This window comes from Macrosteles quadrilineatus, unplaced genomic scaffold (assembly GCF_028750875.1).
Source record: "Macrosteles quadrilineatus isolate MER2022 unplaced genomic scaffold, UCM_ALF_1.0 Scaffold_9__3_contigs__length_116548681, whole genome shotgun sequence".
NCBI classification, from domain to species: domain Eukaryota; kingdom Metazoa; phylum Arthropoda; class Insecta; order Hemiptera; family Cicadellidae; genus Macrosteles; species Macrosteles quadrilineatus.
The window spans coordinates 1,294,517-1,315,312 of NW_026542602.1; the positions used below are offsets into that span (position 1 = coordinate 1,294,517).

At 37.9% G+C, this 20,796-nt stretch overlaps 1 protein-coding gene across 1 annotated transcript in view; it reads left to right on the forward strand.

Annotated features, from left to right (window-relative positions):
- Window positions 1-540: 540 nt before the first annotated feature.
- The window catches only part of LOC129004276 (protein N-terminal asparagine amidohydrolase-like), a 38,250-nt gene continuing 17,994 nt past the window's right edge, over window positions 541-20,796 (forward strand). Inside the window, exons 1-2 of the mRNA XM_054432792.1 lie at window positions 541-772; window positions 9,756-9,814. The gene's annotated coding sequence lies outside the window, so the exon portion shown is untranslated. The remainder of the gene's footprint in view (window positions 773-9,755; window positions 9,815-20,796) is intronic.

Sequence of the window (20,796 nt, forward strand, 5' to 3'; positions counted from 1 at the left end):
ACATAGCTATTTAGGATCAGTGCAAGTGAGTGCTATAGACTAGAGTAGACAGTTGTAGGACTATGACCATAGTATGTTTAATCAATGGTGTGAGGTTAGTAACCTCATTTTATGTCAATGGTGTGACTTTGTTCCTAGCTCATAATTATGAAAAAATAAATGTGATTTTATTTGTTCGTAGAAATTATACAATTGCGTGAGGATCCCTCTTATAACACGGACTATAAATATCATATAATGAGTTAACTGTATAACGCTGGTAGTATCCTAAGTCTTTGATTATAGCTTAGATTGTGTGTATGGTCACGGTGCATTGAAACTGATCGTTGTAAAATATAATCATGTAACTTTTTATAGTATGTAGTGTGCATGATTGGAATCCGAATACACCAAAAACGCATCGAAGAACAGCCGAGAATACGCAAAAAACGCAAGGTTTATGTGGTGGTATTTGGTGCTGCTGGGAATCCAATCCAGTCCAGATTCGGATTTAGATTCGTGATTGCTATTCGTCTGAGCAGAAAGAAACTTTGTTTTGTTAGTACCAACGTCCAACGTCTGTGGTCTGCTTCTGCTGTTGTCATTGTCATTGTCATTTTCATTTGTCAATTTAATTGTGTGTCGTGCCGTACGTCATCATCGTTTAGTTTGTAAACCTCGAAATTGATAAGTTTGAAGTTTTCATTAAGTGAATCAATTTTATTTATAGAAAAATAAGTTAACACTCCAGTTAGGTCAGAACACTTACAGTACTTACGGTTTCAATTAAAAGGTAAGTTTTAAAATATTTACTGGCCTAGCCTAGGGCTTGTGAGCCTATGTTAGTTGGTTTGATAATTTAGCAAAGCAATTATTGGTATGATTATTACTTTATCTCAAGAATATCACAGAAATATAGTAAAGAAGTGGAAGAATGTGATAAACTAGGGCCAAGGGCAATACTGTTGTAAGATGTAAGGTTTTTTTTTTAAGTTGTCTAGTCTGAAACTAAGTTAGGCTTTATCTACTTGTAGAATAACATCACAATGACATGAAATGGAAACTATCACCATTTAAGAATCACAGTTATGAATTCATAGAGTTCCCATTTGGGAGGAAAACTTTTGTTGAATAGACAGAAAAATAGTTAACACGTTTAGTCTACCCTTAAATCAGTCAGGAGTCAAGTGTGATTTGCTTGTGGGTAGGCTAATTTAATTCTACAGTAGACACATGTGAATAAACAGGACTGACTACATACACAAAAGGTAGGGTGTAACTTAGGCCTATTTAGTCAATGGCGAGGTTCGCACAGGTCTAGTGTGGCTAGTGATGACTCCATGCTTTACTACTAAATAACACGCATGAGTATTAAACTTGGTGGATTCGTCTTTCTTTTCTACAGTAACATCAAGAAGGCAGTAAAAATCTGTCTGTCTCCATCCTTCTTACCTACGCTTTAATCCTAATTATTTTTTAATTGCGCCAAATATCGATCCAGATGACAGGGAAAATGGCTGGTGTTAAACTGTAGCATAAATTTTCAATATTAGGTTAACTTAACATTTTTAAGGTCAAAATCTTCTTTGTTCATTTAAGTTATGTTTTAAAAATTAATGGTTACATTTTTTTATGATCGAATCGAATAAATAGGCCTAACGGCTTTTTAAAGCTGTAAATAGCTTTACGTCCACAAATAAGACGCTTAGCCCCCAGAATAACAACTGTGAATATAATTTTGTAAAGTCTAAGCCTAGTTAGAAAAAAATCCCCTATGTGAAATGTAGTTGGAATTATCATTCTTCCAACTCTAGTCTGTACATCTTGAAGGTTCAAAACTGACAATGTCATTCTCAGACATCATTGACTTTGTAATGGGGCCCAGCATAACTTAGCATTAATGAAATATTGACTGCTTTTCTGCATGGTGGTCGTAGTCAGTTAACAGTTCTAGCTTAGTACTTCTGCTTTACCTAATGACGCTTGAAAACTTTAACTCATTTGTGCCTATTAAAAGATTATAGACCTAACATCAGTTTTACATTCATTCAGATCAAAAACATTACGGTAACTATCAATGTTTTTGGACTATTAGGCCTATGCCTGTCCTATCTATTATTTTTTAAATTTTGTACTTAAATAGGTACACCACAAGCTTTTTTTAAGGAACAGTCCAACCTGCTTGATATTTTACGTTGACCTTTTCAAGATAGCTTACGTAATTTAAAATTAAAGATAAAAGGAACCTAACTCCAAAATTTATCCTCTTGTATTAAACATTCACTTTTTAAGGCAAGCTTTCAAGTTCAATTTTATTCCAAACATCTTTATTTGTTCTTGCATATTATGGTACAATGAATTGCATAGTCAACTATAGGATGCTAAGTAGACAAACGTCCCATATATATGTCCAGCTGTTGCCAATTTTTTATTCAAAAAGAACATGTGAGAACCAGTCACAGAATGCGCTAGTGTCCAAGATTGTGTATTGGACAAAAATTATTAATTTGGATTAGCACAGTCAAAACAGGGGCTCAAACCGACTACGATGGATGATTTTTACTAAAAAATTAGTGGCAACTTTAACGTACCGGTAAGGGTTGGAGTCGTATCTTTTGTATCAGTAGTCAGAGATAGCATCAATATTCTATACACAATCTAACATACATCTACCCATGACAATGAAAATTACAACTCAATGGAAAATAAAACAAACCAAACGTCTGTTTAGCTGCTAAAAAAAGTAATAAAATTCATCCGTCATTAATTAAGATAGCTGACCGTGGACAAAATATTTTAATACAGGAAATATATTTTATTGCTTTCCTTTTTAATCTGTTCTGGTGAAAAGTAAATCGTTCTTGTCCTACTTATAAGGTTTTTTATTTAAAAAATTTATACGTGTCCAGGAATCACGTAATTTTTGTTCCTGGTGTTTTAGAGATGTGATCAAAACTTTAAAAGATTGTCTGGGAATAATAATATAGTCACAATCGGCCTTTTTTCATTTTATCTGAATAATATTCAGATCTAATTTCTTAAACATCTGTTCATTTTACGTAAATAATATATCTTATTCGACTTTAAGACTAATATAACAAAAAATCTTTTTTGAAGATCGAAATGATCACTACAATACCTAAAATCCTTTGATTTCCTGTCAGTGAGGCGACAAAAGAAGTAGCAGTGATGAAAGTAAAAATAGACCCGAGATGAGTGGCATAGGAGACAATTGAATCAATTAGCAAGTCTGTTCAGTCTGTCCAATGTGTTACCGAGGCGTAGTGGGCGAACTGAGTTGTAGGCGTTTGTGAATGATAACTGCTGTTTTGTAAAGAATGTGTTAAAAGTTTTTTTTATGTTTTATCACCAGTGGTGTCTCCTAATCGTAAACGCATTACTTCGAGAGAAATTCTAACCTGGTCCAAACTTGTCATACCGGGGTTGAACCTTAAATCCCGGGGAATACATGAATTTATAGAACCTCAATATAGAGGAATACCTGAATATTGAACTTGAATACCTGGGAGTACCTGAATATAGAACCTCAATACCGAGGAATACCTGAATTTTGAACTTAAATACCAGGGAGTACCTGAATATAGAACCTCAATACCAAGGAATACCTGAATTTTGAACTTGAATACCAGAGAGTACCTGAATATAGAACCTCAATACCGAGGAATACCTGAATTTTGAACTTGAATACCTGGGAGTACCTGAATATAGAACCTCAATACCGAGGAATACCTGAATTTTGAACTTAAATACCAGGGAGTACCTGAATATAGAACCTCAATACCAAGGAATACCTGAATTTTGAACTTGAATACCAGGGAGTACCTGAATATAGAACCTCAATACCGAGGAATACCTGAATTTTGAACTTGAATACCAGGGAGTACCTGAATATAGAACCTCAATACCAAGGAATACCTGAATTTTGAACTTGAATACCAGGGAGTACCTGAATATAGAACCTCAATACCGAGGAATAGCTGAATCTTGAACTTGAATACCAGGGAGTACCTGAATATAGAACCTCAATACCGAGGAATACCTGAATTTTGAACTTGAATACCAGGGAGTACCTGAATATAGAACCTCAATACCAAGGAATACCTGAATTTTGAACTTGAATACCAGGGAGTACCTGAATATAGAACCTCAATACCGAGGAATACCTGAATTTTGAACTTGAATACCCAGGGAGTACCTGAATATAGAACCTCAATACCGAGAAATACATGAATTTTGAAATTGAATACCAGGGAGTACCTGAATATAGAAACTCAAACCGAGGAACACCTGAATTCTGAACTTGATGGTATTCAAGTTAGAATCTCAATATAGAGGAATACCTGAATTTTGAACTTGAATACCGAGGAACACCTGAATATTGAACGTGAATACCGGGGATTATCTTAATATTGAACCTGACTAGGAATACATGATTATTGAACTTGAATAACAGGGATTGTTTAACTGTCACTCTCACAAAGGTTTAGGCAGTTTATTATTTTAGATAAGTTTTTGTTGGATAATACTGTAGTTGATTGTTGTTAATGACTGTGAGGTAAGCCCACCTATTAGTTCAGAGAATTGCAATTCTAGATTCATTTCTGGAAAAGCCACAATTTTTAAAGTTTTGTGTGAACATTTACTGTTTTACTGCTGTGGTTTGCTTGTTTATGGATATATTTGGATAAAACCTGGCAAATTTATTTATTTTATACTAAGCTACAAATATTTTACTAAAAATCACACTTTATTAGTTTCCTTGTAGCAGCAAACCTAGGTACTCGTTAAACCTAATGTTACTTAAATAAATTTAATTGAAAATCATTTAAGACAAATGGAAATTTGCTAAGTCAGCAGGTTTGCTGCGGCGGGGGTATTTATTACATAAACGAAGGTACAGAATAACTAATTAATTTTGCGACCCCTAAACGATAGGACTCAAGTGATCATAGGGCGAGATTACTTGAGGATTAAGTGCTTAGAAACTTATTTGAGGTATCATCCTTAAACAAATAATCCAATCCAAGTGGTAACCGAAGTAATAATGGTGACCGCGGGAGACGACGATGACGTTCCCGGTCACAGAACGGCATAATTATTTAACGAGTGTAGTCGGAAACGTTGAATAAAGTTGCATTATTTTAAAGAAAATTTGCGGTTGAAGAACGCTATTGGGTGTAGACGCAGGCGAGCACATCTCGGTGAAGTATGCAAGGGGGGCGAAGGCGAGAGTCCCGAGGCTCCGGTGTGACCCGGTCAAGAGTTCATCCGTGATCCGCCGGACTGCGGAGTGCGGAGCCGGGACGGGATTGGCAGAGGCAGAGGCCACGTTGAGTTAAGTTACGTTCAGACACACACTCTTGTAGAACAACAAAATAATATAACATCCTATTCTCGAAGGGTCTTTTGCCCAAAGATTCTGAATCACTTGACAGATATCATTTTTTTTATGATGATAATTTCCAGAGGAAGGTAACGTCGAAGCCATTTGGGTCTCAGTCTTATGGAAATTTATTTATTTAGGTGTAGCAGCCGACGTTGACAGTTTAGATTAGTTTATGTAATACAATTTAATGAAGTTTAACTAAATAGCTTGCAACGTATGGATAAAGATGAAATATACAGTGTGAATCTCGAAAGGTATCCTCCACTATTACCAACCGTTGGTCCCCACAATGCTGAAATAAAGAAAATTCCCTCTAAAACCCCAAGGAACAGCTTTAAAATGTTTTAAAAGTTAGTACAAGGTGAATTGGATGCTAGGCCATGAAGTGTACGTGTTTTATTGAAAATATTTTAGGATTTCCAATAAGTTCAATACTAACGTTTAAACTATTTTCTGTACAGTAGCAGTTGGTTTGTGTGATCTTTTATCCTGGTTAACAACCCTTCGGCATGTCTAATTCATAATTTAAATTCAAAGGCTCGTGTGTTTCTCTTAGTCCCTAAAGACATTTCAAGCTATCAAGTTGTGTTGTTAGCCCAGAGGTTAGCGTATTGCGAGATAGGTTCGATTCCCCACACACTAAAATTTGAAGGTTTCGAACTACTCTTCAAATCGAGTTTCTTAAATAAAAAATTCCAGACACTAGTGTCAAAACATTGGACGCTTCACAACGTGTTTAGTTCCCGAGGTAAGACAGTGCAAATCGTCGCTCAATTAACGATAACACAACGACCATAAGTGGGAGGAGCCGGACAGTAATCATGCGCCGAGACTGTTCCCAGGCCGCTGTGAAATCGCTAAACTGCGCTAGTGCGCTTGCGTTGTTCCCTCCTCCCCCCACCACCCCCTCCACCGTCATATACCATCTGCCACCGCGATCATCAGTCATCCAGTCAGAGTAGGGGGGGGGGCGCATTTGTCAAACATAACTGAGCTGTTGCTCGGAGCCTGCGGGATAGCTTGGGTTTGTTCGGAGATTTTTTATAATGCTTTACGGGAGAAAGCAGACAAGTCAGATAAGTTTAGTGGTTAGTGTTTTCAAATGTGAGGGTTTTTCGGTTCGATTCCAAACGGGGTCGATTTTTTACGAAAGGTTTGCGTTCGGAGATATTTTCATTACCCTTCCCAAATATAGGCGAGCACGATATAGATTTCCTTGCCTTGATTCGTACTCACCTGCACTCCACATTTTGTCGGTTTTGGGACGAGTCAAAAGATGCGAGCAAAGAAAATTGTCAGAAGTTAAAATATGTCTCAACTGGCGAGCATGTTCGGTGAACATTGGCGAACATCCGGCGAACGTCCAAACGGCATTCGCCGTCGCAACTCGAGTTAAAAATTCGACTAAACATTCGGCGATAGTGTAAGTCTACTGAGCAAATTACTTTTCAGGATCGAACTGGGGACCTCGTGATTCCTAGTAGAGTACTAATTAGTCACGCAACAGTAAACAAGTACCGTTTAATAAACTATCTAATAAGAATTATATACCCTCCTCCACAAAGCCTAATTTAAGCCATTGCTGTCCAGTGCTCATTTGGTGAAGACAATCCTCCAAGAAGAATCATTTAGTGCAACTATTGGCTGCCTTTTGGTCTGTGTGATGTTCTCGTTCGTAGCAAAGCCATCAAAACACACGTGTTCTCTATGGGTGGTGTTAAAATAAACGAACGACTTTCGGCGACTTGACTACCTCACTTCCAGCTATATCAGCTCCCGCTACAAAATATCTATAGTATTCAGTTTCCTTTTGACGCTCAATAAACTCTGGAGGTAGTTCCAAATTAAGTTTGTTCTTGTCACTTTGCGCCAATTTACACATTTCGAGTTCAAATCCTGCTAATAATTTGTTTTTAATCAGGAACTGATCCAGAGCTTACCTCAAGGTGTAACTACTTTCTGGTACAGTATAGAGAACTAAAAATAGGACATCTCAGACTAGGACTTGAAGATATCTCTATGCATAAGAGACTCTAAAGAACTCCCTCCGTATTGAATGAAGGAATTTCTCCAATTATCGATTCTATCTCCACATTCCCATGTCATTCGGTTCACCGTGGAGGTTTATAGGTCAATTTGCAGCTTAATTAAATTAAGTCTGAAAGGACAGTAAAATCGTTGATTTATCTGCCACCTGGTGAAGCCCGGGCTTGACAAGACGGTTTAGGTTCAGGTGTCTGGGTATTACCAATGCTAATGGCGTCGCTTCCGGCAGCAGGCGATATGATCGTATTGACCTTTCACATCGGATACACCGAGGGATGTGGACATTTGAAATGTTCCTGACGTTTGGCGTGTGGACAAACGAACGGTTTGCTGACGAAAATATCTGAGGTCAAAGAAACTAAATTTCCAGAATGAAGTTTGCTTCCACAAGGAATGATAGTTCTAAACAAATCTACCAAAATGGCAGTTTTTGGATTTCAAGGATTTTCTTGTAGCGCAAATGTGTTTTTCTTTTATACCAAAGGATGTTGTGGAATTGTCGTCTCGAGTTCGATGTATAGTGTAAAGCGACGAAAAACGCAGTTAACGAAATGAAAAAACTTTCACTTTTGACTTTTAAATTTTCAGATGATTGTTCAAAGCTCTGTAGTATCTTTATCCAGAATTGAAGTCTTTTAGACACTACGGATTTGCTTTTAGTGCTTATAATCTATGCATGCCAATTCGATTGGTATACATCTTTCACAGTTGTTGGAAATACTAAGATAGGCACTGAAGATTGTCAGGTTTGAGCTGAGTCCCTTTGAACCGCTTGGAAAGTGTCAAGTACATGATTGAAAATTGGCAGGTTTAGGGAATAAGTTTCTCAAATTCGTTCCAGCTAAAACTAACAGTCTCTTTGAGCATCCCTTTTCATCACTCTCGATAGAAAATAGCTAGAACCACAATTAATGTCAACGAAATAGTATATATTACGTTACTAGTACTGAAAATGTTTACCGGACGAGTGTGGTCGTTCCCGTGCGAGACGAAGTCGAGTACGGGATTACCATACGAGTCCGGTACACATATTTTGGACGAGTTACGTACGATAGTTTACGCCATACTAATAAATCTGTACAAATTCTTATATATTTTCACCAACTAAAGGACTAAAAATCACTAGTCATAACCTCTAAGAGAGGTTAACCTCTAAGAGAGGTTATGTTTTTGTTTCTAACCATCCATTGCCACCTAAATATAGTATAATCAGCTGATTGGTGTCCGACAAAACTCATTACAGTACAGTAGTACGCAATGAACCCCCATTTGAATAAGCTGGCGGCAAACAGCTGTTTTCTGGACTAAATCCTTGCGTGGGAAGTTCGTCAAAATAATGTAGTGTGGCGTAAAAGATTTTTCCTGGTCAGCTAGTTCCCCTTGCTCTTAAAAAAGTTAAGAGCAAAAAGAGCAAAAGGTGTTATCGAGCTAGTTCCCCTCGGTGCTAAAAAATTTGGATAGGCGTAAGGTGTCAAAATCTTTCCCACCGAGCAGAACTTGAAGAAACACTCCCGAAATTCAGTCGCAACCCCGGAATGTTTGCAGCAGTGCGAGTGTGGCGGAGTTCCGTTATATTCGCCGACTGTGAGATATGCGACGGACGTTTCATTTGCATCGCATTATAGCATGAAGTGAGCGCGAGTCGCGCCTTTGTGGACGCCGCCGAAGATCTTCCTGCAGCGTGCGGCGCTGGTCCTCGCGGGCTTGTTTAGAAAATTAATCTTTACTGTGTATAACTTATGGATTAAATATACTCATAGATTCGGTCATGGTAATTGTCACAATTTTCTTCTACCTTCACCTCCTAGACGCTAGTTTCTAGCCTGAACCCCTTTTAAATGTTACTTCAGGCTAGTCCTAGAGGGTGGGGGAGCGAGCTGGTCTAGAGGTCAGAGCACGGGACTTTGGTTCCAGAGGTCCCGGGTTCAAATCCCGCCAAATCACCAATGGAAATTTTATCTATGTGGTAATGCCTTAACCCCTAGGTCTAGCCTTAAGTAATGTGAAAAACAATTCCGGCCTCGTGCCTAGCGGCCTAGGCCAAAAAAGAAGTCCTAGAGGGTAGTGAGATTACTTGGATAAAAGCAATTGGTCATTGGTAGGAATTGAACCTTGTGCTCTACCTACACCAACGCACTTCCTACAGCTAATACACACTAATGGTGATTGGTGGAATTTGAACCCAGACCCTTCTGGACAGAAGGCTAGCTAAATCCACTTTATCAACGCTTAGTTTCAATTATTTCCTAGTGTGGTATTTCCAGCTTTTGACTGGTTTATTCCAGTTTATTTCACCTTATGCTAATATTTACTTTTGTTACAGAATGACTTGGTCTCAATCCCGGATCAACTCTGACGCTTGATTGAAGTTTGATTGTTCAAGTAAGTCATAACATATACTGTAAAGTATAGTTTTTTAATGTTTGTTCACTGTAAAGGTGCTACTCCGAACACCCAGCCTACCTAAGGTGACCGATGTGCTCTATGCCTACCCCGCGAGTAATTGACCCGGTCTTGGTCTCTAAGTGTTTTAATTGGGGGAAGTTGCGATGGCTTTCCCATAAATTACCCATAATTGTCCCCGCGCCGCCTTCCAGCTGCAATTAAACAAATCATAATTGACGCCGCTATCGTACAGTAACCTCTGTGATCGTCTAGAGATGCTGTGTGATTGATGCGCTTATAATTGGTTATGGAGGAACTTTGGGATCGGCTTTCAAACTCGGAATTCTAAAAGGATAGATTGCAGCAACTTGCAATTGTCTTTTTATATAGACAAAAAGAATTAAATACAGGCCGACAGCAGTGCTGTGGTTTATGTTCTGGCGTATACCGCTAGGATCGCCATTTAGTTAAGGTTCACACGCTACGTAACTACAAGGCATTCCTAGCGGTGGACGCCAGAACATTATGCTAACCGCAGCACTGCTGTCGGTGTATATTTAATTCTATTTGTATATGGTTAATATATTCTACACAAACAGTTTTATTATAATTTGTTGATCAGATGACTTACAGTCACTTAAAACACTAAACATTATAACCGAGGGAAAAACTGGGTTTTGACCCATCTGATGCAACTTTTATGGGGCACGAACCTCGAAGGTCGGAAAACAGACGCTGAAATAGAAAAGCTGAGAGTAGATGCCAATCTCAATTGGATTAGTGGAGAGTTTTGTCAAAATTGTTACACTGTCTTTTGTGCATAGCGGGGTGACCGATTGAGCTCAAGGCTTCCGTCCTGAAGTCTCTGGTTAGAACCCCACCGGTCACCAATGATTTTTAGCTATGCGATGCCTAGAACCGGTATGAAATCCACCTTAGGTGGTTAAAGTACGTTGTTTGTCTAAATTATAGAACAAAACTTTAAACACATTTATTTGTGTCTTGGTTACACCAAGGCAAGTATATTATAGAGATTAGTGCATAGGACGAAGTTTTAATCGACAGAAACGTCGTAATAGAGATGTGAACAAAATATTTTGAATATTAGGAATATGTGTTTTTTTTATTAGAATTCAAGACGAACGAGTTTAAGCCAATTATGATTCCATCTGGCGGCAAGACATCAAAGGAAACGAAAAAGTAAATTTTTCTTTGAGGAGAGAAAATTTCTCTGCATTGCAGATCTCCCTCCACCTAAAGCCATATAATAATAAAGTACCTACATATAGTGTATGTTACTCCAAAGTAAATGGGACAATTTAAAATGTGGATTTCAATTTTAACCCTTATTTGATCAAACAAAATCCAGAATTACGATGATAATGAACTGAATACATGAGTTTCTTCATAAAAGTCTCCTCTTCAACCTTTCCCATCCCTGAGTTTATCATACTCTGAATATGAGCTTAAGATTAATTTAAACTTGTCGTGAATGTAATTATGTCAGAGTTTGGTTTCATAGACTCTGAGAGATGTGTTGAGGTTAATCAAACTAAGGAGCCTTCGTTAACGTTAGGCTTGACTTGTGTCGTGTTCTCGTGTTTAATTTAGGTAATTTTTCATACGGTTTTACTCAGAGATAGTATACCTTGATTGTATATTGTACTTTTATTAAATGCCTGAAAAATGTTTAATTTAGATAAATTAATCACATTAATAACGTTTTAAATTATCGTACCTACGTTGGAAAGATACCAATATACAAAATAAATCAAAACCTTGATGAAGTTATTGAATATTAGATTCAAAATGTGTACGTATTAAAAGTATAATATTATTAATAGCCGGATATCGAATGGTCAAAATTGTATTTATTGGCAAAGTTATAATAAACCAAATAAATTTCAATTTTAGGTAATAATAGTTTTATTTGGCTAATGTCAGAGAAAATTGCCTTTTATTCTTTTTTGGTGGACGTCCCATTTAATAACTTACAATAATAAATACAATATTTTGTATTCTGGGACTATACAAGAATCATTTAGGCGAAACCTAGAATGGCCAACAAAATTTAAAATTGCATAAAGGAGAAATAATATAAGCTCTACAACTATCAAAGAGAAAAATAATAACAATAGATTAAAAATAATAGCAACAGCAACAAAACAACAATACAATACTGTAGTGATAAACCTTCAACATTGTGCAAGGCAAATAAAAGAAAGACACAGAACAAGATCCTGAAGTACAATATTGCATGGTAATAAATTAGCTTTGGCTTTATTATTTTATAATTAGTTCAGTTTAAAATATGTATTATAAATTGGAAGTACTACAGTGCAAAACACCGCAAGACGTTACAAAAACAGCTGATTGGCGGAGAGCGGCAAGCGAGCGCTCTCATTGGTCGGACGGCAGCCAATCGTAATCGACGCCCTATCTCCGCCATGTAATCCGCCTTACGCCTTATCAGCAGACGACAGTCTGTTTTCCGTCCTTTGCGCCTTCGTCCGCCGCGGCAAGTTGAGTGACCGCGTGGTTCGAAACCGAGTTTTATTATAAAACTGTTATTCGTAACTTATTGTGTGGTTTTTGTGAGTGCAGTTTAGGTATGTATTTTGTTCAATAGTGTTAGCAGTTAATTATGTTATTTGTGTAGTTAAGATATGACAGCGCGATAATTGCTTGTTTGTGTAATCTATCTGCCTAATTAGAATAGCTTTTGATAACGTTTAACCTCTTGTTCGTGAATATGTAATTTAAACCATGCACGTTTGCACGATTTTACTAACACATTCATTCGTTGTTTATAGAGGAACGAGATTATTTATACATGCATTGTTCATGTGTTCAGCACTTAAAGCCAATACGTAGCCGTTGGTGAATAAAATGAAATAATAATAAATTAAATAAATAAGAAAATGGTTCAGATCACTATAAAACATTTTGAATGAACAATAATTGTTAGTCCAATACTAGAGTGAAATGAGTTTATCCTTTAAAACTGACGTCATAATTTTTGCATTAGCCATGTAGTAACAAAAAAATTCTTAAATAACTCAAAAGAGTTTATTATCATTACAATTTACAATGTTTATTATGGAAATTACATTTAAAATACTGTATTGCCAAAAACTGTTGGGCGCTGTGTAACAGGTCGAAACGTAACTTAGAAACTGTTTAAAATGTGCTGGTTTTAACTTCTAAACAAATTATAGTTAGTTTTCATAAAGTTGTGCAGTAGATTTCATTAGTTACAATATTTGCGAAAGATATATGGACTTTAACTGGGAAATTTAAAATTATAAAAAGGTTTTTTGAAAATGTCAATAAGTCAAGATTGTAAGTAAGTTGTAAAGTGAACATTGTAGGCAACCTGTTCTCTGCAGGATTGTCTAAATAATTTTAATTCATCAAACCAAATCGGTTAATTGTACCATGTAAAGTCAGATAACAATCTTTTTACAGTGTGAAGTGAATATACCAACGTAAACAGCTTCGAAATCAAGTAATCGTGAAATTAAAACTTATTGATTCTTTAGTCAAAAGAGTTACATTTATTTTCATTTGAAGCTGCTCAAGCCTGGCTCTAGCTGAAGTTAGTAAATTATAATGTTTTACACAGTTATTGACACTTTAGGAGAGATAAATAGACTGTTAAAATATCATCTCCGTTTAGAATAATTGTGCTAAACCATCAACCAGACATGATTCAATATGTATAAACCAGCTATGATCTTGTCAGTGTTAATTATAGGTCTGGGAGGAAATTACCACTCACTACTAACACAGACCGGTGTAATAGCTTTCACCGTGTATGGTGAAGTGACCTGTGTTCACGGGTTCATTCTCATCACAATGTTAATTAATACATATGGAGACCCACCCACATGATCGCAATTTACAAGCAATTTGGGCCTAACATACCTTAAACGCTGTTAATACCATACATCGGTTCCGAACCACTTGGTTTATTCAAATTTCAACTGATCGAACTGATTTACCGACTACGATTAGAATTGTCAATTGTTTTGTCAAAATCGTTCAATAACTGTAGATATTAAACCCCCAGCGGGTTTAAGGATGATTATAGCGCAGAACTTGCGTTCTTAAGGTCCGAGTTCAAATCCAACCAATGACCAAATACAGCTACGTAATATTTTGGTTAACATTGAGCTGTAGGTCCAAATATGATGTAAACATTACATTTTTAAGCGAGGAAAATGAATAAATTGTGTGAATGACTATGGTATTTTGGAGATTTTCAGCATGGATAAAGTTAATGAAATTTTGTAGGGAGTGCCAAGACGTGAACTCTTTGACAGTGCTGAATTGCATTTGTTGTGCGTAGCGCTACAATGGAGCTCTATGAGCTCTACCGACTCACTACAAATCTCAGTATTATCTTGAAGTTTTTTCAATCAATTATCAATTATCAATCGTTGAGATGGGGACGCCACCAAGGTGCGTATTTCAACCCAAATATGAGTGAAGGATGAGTGTAGGATGAAGTTAGATGATCTGTGTAGCTTTGTTACTGACTAAAATCAGCGGTTTCATTAGTCAGGATTATTTATTTAAAGACCAATGATCAGGAACAGCTGGGTCCAGTTTCGAACTATCAAAAAGCTACTGACTTTTCTCAGGATCGAACCGGCGACCTTTTGATGTTCACATAATATTATGTTAAATCTTCTTGTCCGTATTTTAAGAGCGAATCCTTCACCAGCAATACACACCACGTCAAACAGGAATTCTCCTCCCAAAAGCTTCGATCTGTCTTATCCATCAAGATCTGCTTGGTAAAAGCCAGCTGAGCTGAGTCCGCGAGTCGGCGAACACAAAACATGTCGTGGACCGGGATGCGCATAAAATGTTGATGTCCACGACTGCGCGGGCGGGGGGATCTCGTAATGAGCGAGACTCACGCAAACTACGAGAGTGGATGGCTGTGTGCCGTTAGCCAGCCTGACCCTTCGCATACCTCGTCAATGGGATAACTGGCTGAGGATACATAGACTGTACAATGGAACTCCTTCCTTGAATCATTGGTTATCAGTACTGTGTAAAATACTGCATAGTGCACGCGCTCTTTGCTTCTGGTAGCGGAGTGGTTATTCGCCTTGTAAAAGGTTGGATCCTATGACAAAGTCAGTAGCTTTTAAACGGTTGGAAACTGTACCGGGTGACCTGAAAAAGTTGGACTTTTAAGGGTCCTGGTTAAGAAACATATGGTCTATACTCCGTTCAGTCAGCCGTGGCACCTGACGGATTAGGACACCCCATGGAAACTCTTGGGGCCTCCTAATCCCTCAGGTGCCACGGCTGACTGAACGGAGTATAGTTAGTAACAAAGCTACACAGATCAAGTGTGCATCGCTGTCTTGGAGGATTGAGAACTCTTTTGAATTAAGGAGAGAAGATTAATTTAAGAGATAGAGGATTTAGATTGGATTAAATTTACTCAAGGAGTAGAGATGGACTCATTCGGTAACTCTTCTTTTACGCGTTTTTGTCAAAAGCATTTAAGCTGCAAATGAAATAGCAGTTGCTTATGTTATTTGATCACTTCAACGTTTAGATGCGCTAGATTCGTGTTTATCCAACCTAGATCGCCCGTCGCAAAGGGCAGATAATACGTGCAATTGTACAGTTCATTGTAAACGTGTAAAATCATTTCAAAGTTTTCTATGTAAAACCCATTCAAGGGTTAAAATTTGTTTCATTATATCCGCTTCGGTTAAGGCCACAGTCTATTTGATCTTTTTGCTGATACTCAACAATGGTTTGTCAACAGCAAAATCTATTTCGCTTTTATAAAAAGTGGGTTTTTTTTTATTATTGCATTTATTGCGACAGGAACGGTTAATCTCTTTTAAGTAGCGCGACTCCTGGAGAGGAGTAGTATTTAAGAAATATTTTAGTAAAATTGTAGTCAGAGTCAATATTTTTGTAGAAAGTTTTGTTAGTTTAGATTTTTTGTTGGATCTTTTATTACCGAGGATTTTCGTGAAAAAATCTATTTGAGTTTCTGATTCGTAGTTTTTTTATTTCCAAGGGATGCTCAATTCAACAGTATCGGTGACATGACGTGTATGCCTATAAGGAACTGCACGCAGCGCCCATCCTCGCATGGGTTGTCAGCCAGTGAAAGCCTGCAGTTGCAGTTTGTGGGAGGGACATTATAATCTGATGCACACACAATGACCTACTTCTCTACATGGGATACTTTATACTCCCGGAATATAGTAGTATATACCTCAGTGAATCCGTGGGGCTGTTTCACTCAGTCTACTTCTTGTCTAGCCGCCAAGTATTGGAGAAGTTTTATAATTTTAAGAGTCATTGAGTATAGTGATGCTTGAACATGATATGACCAACTTTCTTAGCTAAGAAGACTCGACAAGGTAGGGGAAAGGAGTATACTAATTCCCGAGCGCACACAAGGCAGATTAATTTGAAGAAAGGGTCAAAATGGGTATGCTAATCCTTGAGCATGAATCAGCCAATTTACTTAGTTGTAAGGGTATATTGATCTCCGAGTGCATAATGGAATGTTTAATTTGGAACAAAGGTCGAAATAGAGTATACTTAATACCTTTTGTACATTCTAGGCAAATTTTGTTGCCATATCTAGGGGGTTAGAAACTCGTGTGGCGAAGCGATGTAGCATCTTCACCCATCGATATATAACTACTAGTTAGGTGAAGTAGTAGTTATATATCGATGTCTTCACCTAACCTAACCCTAAATTTGACCTTGAGTTCCAAGAGCCGAAATGTTGTCAAGCTATCGTTTAAAAAATTCGAAACAAAGCTATTTACATGTTAATCGTTTGTTTTCCATAGTAGATTTCAATTACGTACAATTTCCATGGGAATTCACCCGTTGTGTTTACTGAAGTACAGTATTTTTTTTAGGAAAGTTAGCTCTAGCTCAAATCCTTAGCTTAGAAGTAACCTTAAAACTCCAAGACATGGTCTTGTGGGAATTATTAGACCGCTAACTTGTGAAGTTTAATTTATTGTATACTCTCGCCAAGTCTAGGGACGAGTTTATTCCTAGAGAAGTTATGTACACATGTATCTTGTGTGGAAAGTCCCTGTTGCTGGACCAGTCTTCAACTCTCCTTATCTTGTTTATGTATAATTCTGCGAGTGTCCACGGTCGTCGGACTCTACGTTTCTCCCAGAGGTTCTGGGTCGTTGGTTATTTAAAACTTGAGTGTTAAATTAATAGTTTGCGTCAGACAGATTGACAGATTGTGTTGTTTAACATTTTCCGTGAACAAAAGTATAGGAAACCAGTTTACATTCATTAGAAAGTTTGGTTGAATTCGATAGCTGACTGTGTTTTCCTGATGTAAACCGAGGTGCCGGGTTCAAATCACGCCAATCACCAATGGATTTTATTTGAGTGATAATTCCTCAACTCTCTAGGGTTGGCCTGAAATAATGTGTAAAACTGTTCTGGGCGAGAGTTTACCTTATGGTGTGAAAGTGGAGCATAACCCATCTTTTAATACTTTACTTTTCAATGAAATGGCGACCATACAAAGTAGGTATTTTAAGCCAAGTATGAATGGAGATGACAAATTAAATACACCAATAATTGAAAAATGTAAAAATGTTATTTTATTTTTGTTTACAGTTTTGTCAAAAAAAAAAAAAAAATCTTGCCGGAGTAATCAGAGTTTTCAGCAAAACCCTTTTACCGCCCTCCGAAATCGAGCAATAAATAATAAATTTTTCGAGACACCGACTCATACTAGGGTGCGTATTTTAAACGAGGTTATGCGAGGTTATTTTTTATAGAATTTACTTAGTTGATCTTTGTGGCTTTGTTGCTTATTAACTTCCACAACAAGTTGTGTTTAATTCGTTAGGCCCATTTATTAAAAGCCCCATAATCCAGGACACCTCAGTTTTGAACAAACAAAAGCTTCTCTCGATTGTTCCTCTTTAAGTTGACTAAGTTCTTTTTCAAGCCCAAGACGTGTCGAGGTTCTGTTGTGCAACCCATCGTCAGCGTCTACAGTCTGCACTATGCAGTGTAAAGATAATATCTATCGGTTGTCGAAGTTTAGCAACGCAGTGTTGCGTGTGGTGCGCAGTGGGTGGGTCGTTCGTGCGGAACTTGATGACGCCCATGACGGTTGCCAACTTGAGAAACTCTCCCGGCTTGGGCATTAACTGGACATTTCAAAGAACGGACTGAGGACCTACAGATCACCGGGTCATGAAATGTCAGAATTCATCAGAATGCGCAACAGCTCAAATAATATGTTTGTTCAGGACATTTTTCACTGTTAAAACACCACTTAGCTGGCAAAGTTCTTCAGATTGAAAAGACGTACTCGACTTAGCCTCGCAAATTAAATGTTGTGTTCTTGTGTTCGGATTTGAATTACACATGCACCTTAAGCGCCGAAAATGACACTTTCTGCACTAGCATAAGAGTAGACACCATATGGTACTAGTAAAGAAATATAGGTACTTTCATATTATACCGACCACACCTAAAATTGAAAATGTTCTAAACTAACCTAACCAAACCAAACTTGCTGTTACATTTCAAAATTTCGTTTGATAGCAGAAAAAATGACACATAGGGAATATCAAACAGCAAGTTTGGTTAGGTTTGGTTTAGAACACTTTCATTTTAGGTGTGGTTGGTATAATAGGAAAGTACCGAAATATACTACATTATTCGTTCCTTAGTTTTTGTATTGAGATAGTTGACGTAAAAGACGCTTCTATCAGTTTGGTTCGGTTTGGCGTTTTTGTCATTAATTAATAAACTACATCAGCTGTGGCTCAATTTGGATTCTAAAACCGGTGACTTTAACATGGGGGTGGAATGTCTAGCTATTAACAGTCAAAGGTTGTATACAAGGCACGGTTGTCTCTGGGCTGCACGTGAAGTGAAGTGGTCAATGTGAATGAATGGCCAAGTCAGCTGGAGCCGCTAGAGCCTAATTTGATGAGTCATTTGATGATCCGTCTCGTATGATTGTCCACTTGGCTCTCTCCATTGCCAACATGTGCCGTGGCGGTTATTAACTTGATGTTGTTTAACTATTTTACCAGGCGTGTAGAATTTGGTTTAAGGAAGTTGATGTGGGTGTGGTTTTTATGAGAGGAAAACAGTTTTAATTCATCGCAAGATTATTGTTAACACTCATGGAAGTCCATCTAACTTTTCCATAAGCCTGGTCTGGGAGGGGAATTAGCCTCAGTAGAGAGGGGGATCCGAGGGTTGTGTATGTAAATTTGCTTTGTCAACTTATTTTTTTTTCTGCGTCGTATCTAAATTTTGAACTTTTACGGGTTTGCCGTACGATTTGAAAAAATGAGGTTAACATGTGGTCTCATAAAGGGAGGCTCGAGCCCCCTAGCCCATATCAACACTAATATTTCGTTGAATACCACATTTATTTATAGAGTATTCCGGAGGTGATTTAGTAGTGGATTTCTGTAGTGTACAGAATCAAAATTTGCCGATCACTAAAAGATCTCTGGCCGGTTTTGTGAGATCTTAAAACATTATAAAAATAAAGGTGCCTAATCTGTACCAACTAGAACTTAAGCACCCCTTTATCTCGCTTGATTCTGGTATTTGGGCCCAATGTCATAAAACATTCTGTTTATAAATAATTTGTTCGGAATTCAAACGTTCTTAAATCGGGCAAGACTTATTTTCCACACGTCGCGTCGTTATTGGGACCATCTTGCAAATATGAATCTTAATTTTGTCCAAAACCCCCTCCCATTGTGTTTTTCATAGCATTCAGTTTACATCCATACAGTATTTGTTGGTGTCGTTTTGGTTTTAGCTTGTTTTCGTATCGTTTTAAGAACAGCACATTGTTTATTTATACCAATGTTGTGATTACCGTCTTCTCGCTCTTGCATTCCCCCAGGATAAACACTACGCTGTAGTCACCACAGCGTGTATTGGTAACTGAAATGGACCAAGTCCCAGAACAGTACAGTCAAATCATGCGCTGAAACGGTACGATCACGCCATGCGTTATTAGTTGTATTCGCGTAAACGGATTTACCATTCTGCGAGCTATGAGCTGTGATGCTGTGAGCCACGGGCTGTGGCACTGTGAGCCACGAGCACGGATAGCCCTGAGCCACGAGCCAGTACCTCACCAGCGCCCGCGGCCGCTGGACCGGTTCCTGGGTTCCTGGCGCAATGAGCAGGAAAGTCTGCCAAGCCTAGCATTATTTTATATCGGACTGGTTTTCGATTATTTGTCAGCCGGCCGGTCGACTCCGTGCCTTTCACTCGCGGGAAAGTTTGAATTCGCAGTGCGCTATGGGCTCGTCTGCGTCGTTTTAGTGCGTTCCCGATTGTTTTAACAGGTATGTATGAATTGCAGATGCAAAGTTTGAATAATTCTCTTATAGCATATTTTTTAAATCCTCCCACCTCATTTGTTTAGTTGGGAGGTTTTGGAAGTCAGTTTTCATTTATGTTCGACTTCAATATCAATTCTAGATAGCTTTTTACCATTGATTGATTGAGTGTGAGAGGGGAGGACTCGTGGTCCAAGCACGTCAACCGAAGCTTATTGTGCATTTTTTACCATGGCCACATTAGTACCAGTAGTAGTTTTTTACACAAGTTGAAAGACTTATCGCGAGGTAGTCGATAGGTGGTTAGGGTAGTTCTCCCCTAGAATTTAGGGGTTCGCCGGTTCGATCACGATAAAAAGTTATTAGCATTTTGATGGTCCTAAACTGGACACATCTGTCCTTGATTATCGGGCTTATGGTCCTGACTAATGAAACAGCTGATCTTATTCAGTAACAAAGCTACACAAAGTATCTCACTCTATTCTACGCTTATGTATCTGTTCTATTACTTGCTTTTGTGTTAAAATAGCCTAGTGGCGCCCCCATCTTAATTGGTATTAATTACAGTATTTACATTTACTCGTTCTATTAGGCTTCATTAGACCGGCAAAA